Source organism: Colobus angolensis, unplaced genomic scaffold (assembly GCF_000951035.1).
Source record: "Colobus angolensis palliatus isolate OR3802 unplaced genomic scaffold, Cang.pa_1.0 Scaffold39, whole genome shotgun sequence".
In the NCBI taxonomy this organism is placed as follows: domain Eukaryota; kingdom Metazoa; phylum Chordata; class Mammalia; order Primates; family Cercopithecidae; genus Colobus; species Colobus angolensis.
In genome coordinates this window covers 940,277-946,522 of record NW_012117265.1, presented here as the reverse complement: position 1 = coordinate 946,522, position 6,246 = coordinate 940,277, and the positions used below count along the sequence as shown (strand labels likewise).

General features: G+C 42.7%; 1 pseudogene across 1 annotated transcript; it reads right to left on the bottom strand.

Moving 5' to 3' along the window:
• Positions 1-3,345: 3,345 nt before the first annotated feature.
• On the bottom strand, positions 3,346-5,494 carry LOC105520817 (annotated as a pseudogene). Its single transcript, XR_001003186.1, has 2 exons — positions 5,485-5,494; positions 3,346-3,986 (listed from the first exon to the last, which is right to left on the bottom strand). The product of XR_001003186.1 is annotated as a 60S ribosomal protein L14-like (transcript).
• Positions 5,495-6,246: the final 752 nt, after the last annotated feature.

Sequence of the window (6,246 nt, the reverse complement as noted above, 5' to 3'; positions counted from 1 at the left end):
TGGTTACTATAGCTCTGTAGTATAATTTGAAGTCAGGTACTGTGATTCTTCCAGTTTTGATCTTTTTGCTTAGGACAGCTTTGGCTATTCTGTGTCTTTTGGGGTTCCGTAACAATTTTAGGATTTTTTTTTCTATTTCTGTGAAGAATATCCTTGGTATTTTGGTAGGGATTGCATTGAATCTCTAGATTGCTTTGGGTAAATGGACATTTTAACAATATTGATTCTTGCAATCCACAAACATGGAATGTTTTTCCATTTTTTTGGTGTCCTCTGCAATATCTTTCATCAGTGTTTTATAGTTTTCATTATAAAGATCTCTCACTTCTTTGGTTAATTCCTAGGTATTTAATTTTATGTGTGGCTGTTATAAATGGGATTACTTTTTAAATGTATTTTTCACATTGTTCACTGTTGGAATATAGAAATGCTACTGATTTTTGTATGTTGATTTTGTATCCTGCAACTTTACTGAACTCGTTTATTCTTACAGTTTTCCTGTAGAGTCTTTAGATTTTTCCAAATATGAGATCATGTCATCAAAAGAAAAAAAATTTTAAAGAGGCAAGAAAGAGGTGAATTTCATAAAAAAAAAAACACTTCAGTATTACATTGAAATCGGAGAACACTTTTTTCTTTTTTTCTTCCCCTTAGGTTGCGTAGTAAGTTTTTGAGGTCTGTTCTTTTTTTTGTGGTGATTTCAAATGGAATTTCAGAGCATAGCCATATGACACCTAGAGATATCCAAATATGATTGAGAACATTTATTGCCATAGAAATAATAATTGACATTTCTTTTTCTTTTTTTGAGACGGAGTCTCGCTCTGTCAGGCTGGAGTGCAGTGGCGCAATCTCGGCTCACTGCAACCTCTGCCTCCTGGGTTCAAGTGATGATCCTGCCTCAGCCTCCCTAGTAGCTGGGAATACAGGTGCCACCACCATGCCCTGCTAATTTTTGTATTTTTAGTAGAGATGGGGTTTCACCATGTTGGCCAGGATGGTCTCGATCTCTTGACCTTGTGATCCGCCTGCCTCGGCCTCCCAAAGTGCTGAGATTACAAGCATGAGCCACCGTGCCCAGCCCAATAACTGACATTTCATTTTCTGAAAACAATAGACACTTGTGGATTTCGGGGACTAGGGCTGGTTTGCTAAGGTGCCTTACAATTTTCTTAACACTTTATACATAAATACTTGATTTGAGAGATTTTGCAGAATTCTTCAAACATTGGGTTTGTCTCATTTAAAGTATCTGTTTAGGCTGGCTGTGGTGGTTCATGTCTAATCCCAGAACTTTAGGTGGCTCATGAGGCGGGAGGATTGCTTGAGTCCAAGAGTTCAAAATTAGCCTGGGCAACATGGCAAAATCCTGTCTTTACAACAAAATAAAAATAAAATATCAGTGGTGGTCCAAAGTAACATTACTGCCCAAGCTAAGGCCATCCTTGAGCCTGCCAAGAGCAGTAATTAAAGGCCCTGTTGGTTCTTCTTGGGGAGCATCCCTGTTCATACCACTAAACTCTTTATACCGAGGGAAGCTACAGAGCACTGGAAAGCTGGGGATCCATATGCACATGTTTTGGGTGGAGGGGTTGCTTTCTGAGGTTGTAACTGCAGTTTTCTTGGGCGTGTTTTTTAGACATGAGGTTTGTTTTGCATTCACAATGTTGACGCATTCAGAGTATAATTCTTACATATTGAGGAAGTGTGTAAAATTCAGGAGTGCTGTCTCCAGGACACAGGGCTAATGAATTTCGGAGGTTATTTTGGGGTCAGAACCTTAAAGTAAATCCAGCTGAGGGTTTCTTCTGCCTGAGAATTGAAGCCTGGGAGAGGAAGTGTTTTCACACTGCCAGGGGCCAATTAGGGTGTGCGGAGCTCCGGGAGTTCATTCCTGTCGCTACTCAAGTGTCTCTTCCCTTCATCGCCAGGGACTGTTCCACTCTAGAAGTTACATGTCAAAGGGAAAGCCTGGACCTCAAGCATGTTAAGGTGTTGAACCTCTCGAATATGGGTTTTCCTTGTGAATTGTGGGGAAGCAGCCTGTTTATCTGAGCTAATTAGAATACTTATGTTTCCTTTGGATCATTTTATCTGTTGAATATTATGGCCCTTCAACTCCGGTTTCCTTTATCATTTTATAATTTTATTGCCTGTGTCAGTGTGTAAGATTTTAGCTTCTTTCACTTTGAAAATGAAGGTTGTTAGATATGGTGGGAGTAAGGCAGGAACATTCTGGAACTAAAAATGTTTCTTGAGGCCAGAGAACCTCAAGATACGAGATGGGTATATTTAAGTTCTCAGGTACTTTTTTCATTTTTAGATCAGTTTTTATATGTGAATGTCCATAGAGAACTTTGAAATTTGAAAGGGTATACAGTTGCTAAGACAAATGAATTCCTGATTCCATTGGTAAGAGGAAAACACAATTGAATTCCTGTTTTAATTGATGTGAGGAAAACTACTAAAGTTTATATAATCTTTGAAACTCCTGCTACATTTAAGGGATTAGGCCCAAATCCATAATGCATTTATTTATTGAGATAGAGTCTCCCTCTGTCGCCCAGGCTGGAGTGCAGTAGCACAATCTTGGTTCACTGCAACCTCCCAGGTTCAAGTGACTCTCCTGCCTCAGCCTCCCCAGTAGCTGGGATTACAGCCGTGCGCCACCACACCCAGCAAATTTTTGTATTTTTAGTAAAGACAGGGTTTCACCATGTTGGCCAGGCTGGTCTCAAACTCCTAACCTCAAATGATCTTCCCACCTTGGCCTCCCCAAGTGCTGGGATTATAGACATGAGCCACCACATCTGGCCTGGAATCCCTATTTAATGTTTGCTAACAACATAGGGCTCACCCTTCCCTTTTTTTCTTGTGACCCACACCTGGACAAGCTGATGAGTCCAAGGGCTGCCTTCTCTGTCATAGGCAACAGATTTAAACCACGCAACCACCTGCCCTTATAGTGCCCAACTCTACCCCAACCACGGTAAACAACCAGGCCAGGCTCCTTTCTTTGCTCTCTCAGGCCATTTCAGTTATGCTTGATGGGTCTGCCCTGCTCTCCCCCAGATCTCAACAATGTGAGCAATAAGCCTTTTAATACCCCTCTGTGAGTGCCAGACCATCATCAGTTTCATCAGAACTACGTCTCTGAAGGTGACCACAAGGATTGGTGCCGTGAGCATGTTGTCCAGACACTGATCGCCACTTGTTGGTCCTTCATCTCTTTATTTATTTATTTTAAGGAACTGATTATTTAATATTTATTATAATCCTATTATCAATCTGCCTCCTAACTCTAGCCTCAACAGGCTTTAAATCCAAAGGCTTAAATACATTTGCCAACATGTCAAAAAGAATCTTTATTACTTTTTTTGATTGCCACTTATGCTTTCTTGCCAGATGCCTTTGGAGCAGGTGCTTTCTGGGCTGGAGCTTTTTGACCCTTCTGAGCTTTTGGAGCAGGCGCAGCCTTCTGGCCTGTGGCTTTCTGGGCAGGAACCTTCTTACTCGCAGTGGTCATCTTTTTTGCTGGAACTTCAGCAGCAGCTGCAGCAGCAGCAGCTGCAGTACCCTTAGTACCAGGTGCTTTTTTGGGAGAAGCTTTCAGGAGAGCTGCCTTTTGAAGCTTCTTAACTTCATTCTTGATTATTGTGTTCCTCATTTTCTTTGCCTTCATAACTTTAAAACGATCAAAATCTGTCATCTTGGCTTTCCTTTCTCTGGCTTCAATCTTCTTGGCCCATCGTGTGGCTGTCCATTTTGTATTGATGTCTGCCTTCTGCCAGGCTTGTCGGACATACTTCTGGCAGGCAGTGTGTGGAAACTTGAGGATGAAATCAGTGAGAACTGCATGCACTTGAAAGGCATGACCTGTCTCCTCACTTGAGTGCAAGGCCAATCGACCAAAGCCCTCTTCTGATCAGTAACATCTACAATCGCGACCAATTTTCCGGCATGAGGTCCAAACAGAAGGAAAGAAAAAGGAAGGAAGGAAGGAAGGGAGGTATCCCTTGACCTCTTAAACTCTTAGCCTGGGGAACCTAGTGTGACCCCATGTCTCTCTCTCTCGGTTTTTTGTTTTTTTTTTTAACAATACTAGTAATAAGAGGGTTTAAACCTCTATGGCTTACTGATTTACTCGATTAAAGTAACTGTTTTATCATACATATTGTTTATGTTTGTGGTGGGATACTAAATATTAGGATGGGCATTGATTTATCTTTTATTTATTTAATTTATTTTGAGATGGAGTCTCGCTCTGTCGCCCAGGCTGGAGTGCAGTGGTGCAATCTCAGCTCACTGCAAGCTCTGCTCCCCAGGTTCAGGCCATTCTCCTGCCTCAGCCTCCTGAGTAGCTGGGACTACAGGTGCCTGCAACCATGCCTGGCTAATTTTTTTTGTATTTTTAGTAGAGACGGGGTTTCACCGTGTTAGCCAGGATGGTCTCAATCTCCTGATCTTGTGATCCACCCACCTCGGCCTCCCAAAGTGCTGGGATTACAGGTGTGAGCCGCAGTGCCCGGCCTATTTATTTATTTATTTATTTATTTTTGAGACGGAGTTTCTCTCTTTGCCCAGGCTGGAGTGCAGTGGCGCCATCTCAGCTCACTGCAACCTCTGCCTCCTGGGTTCAAGTGATTCTCCTGCCTCACCCTCCCAAGTAGCTGAGATTATAGGCGTGCGCCGTCACGCCCAGCTAATTTTTTTGTATTATTAGTAGAGACGAGGTTTCACCATATTGGCCAAGCTAGTCTCGGACTCCTGACCTCAGGTGATTCACCTGCCTCCTCTCAAAGTGCTGGGATTATGGGTGTGAGCCAATGCACCTGGCCGATTTTTTTTTTTTTTTTTTTTTTTTTGGAGACAGAGTCTCGCTCTATCAAGCTGGAGTGCAGTGGCACCATCTCAGCTCACTGTAGCCTCTGCATCCAGGGTTCAAGTGATTTGCCTGCCTCAGCCTCCCGAATAGCTGGGATTACAGACTCAGGCCACCATCCTTGGCTAATTTTTATAATTTTAGTAGAGACGGGGTTTCACCATGTTGGCCAGGCTGGTCTGGAACACCTGACCTCAAGTGATCTGCCCAGCTTGGCCTCCCAGAGTGCTGAGATTACAGGCGTGAGCCACTGCTCAGCTTGGGCATTGAGGTATGTCATATGCATAGGGCTCATATATGAGGTAAATAGTTTTTTCACAGAAGATGCGTAAGTTGATCGTACCAAAATCGTGAGTATGATACCTGAATTCATAATAATAAAATTGTTAATAGAAGTATTTTAATAACAAAATTGTGTATATTTCTTTTTGTTTTTGTTTTTTGTTTTTGTTTTTGTTTGGAGATGGAGGCTCAATCTGTTGCCCAGGCTGGAGTACAGTGGTGCAATCTCAGCTCACTCCAGCCTCCGAGCCTCCTGGGTTCAAGCAATTCTCCTGCTTCAGCCTCTCGGGTAGCTGGGACTACAGGTGCATGCCACTACGCCCGGCCAATTTTTATATTTTTAGTAGCGATGAGGGTTCTCCATTTTGACCAGGCTGGTCTTGAACTTCTGGCCTCAAGTGATCTGCCCACCTCGGCCTCCCAAAGTGCTGGGATTACAGGCACGAGCCACCGTGCCCGGCTAAAATTGTGTATGTTTCTAGTGTGAAGATAGGTAATGTTCCTAGGACAATAGTAGTAGTTAGGGCATTTATTATAGTAGTGTATTTTGCTATGAAAAATAGGGATAGTAGACATTGAAGGCCAAGACTAGTTCTGATTTGTTTTGTGTTAAGTCAAATGGGGTTCAGTTGGTTTCTGCTAGCATTGAAATGAATCCTACTATGGCCAGGGGTCATGATGGTAGAATTAATTATCCAAATTCTTGTGTGATAATAAGAGTTGATAAAGTGACCCACCTATCAAGAAAAGTGACAGGAGAATAATGGCTAAGTCAGCTTCTATAGGATTGTCTGGGCTACCGCTCGGAGTGTGCCAATTAGTGCGTATTTTGAATTGGATGCTCATCCTGATCATAAAATGGGGTAGATGTGGGAGGCAGAGGTTGCAACGAGCCGAGGTCATGCCACTGCACTCCAGACTGGGCGACACAGCGAGACTCGCATCTTTGGATTTCTAATTTGAACAAATTATGGACCTTTGTCTCAATTTTTTTCTTTTTTCTTTTGGTGATTCCAGGGTGGGGGAGAGGGGTGTTCTGTGTACCCTACTTATATTTGTATCCTTCGTCCCCTAGAGAGCCT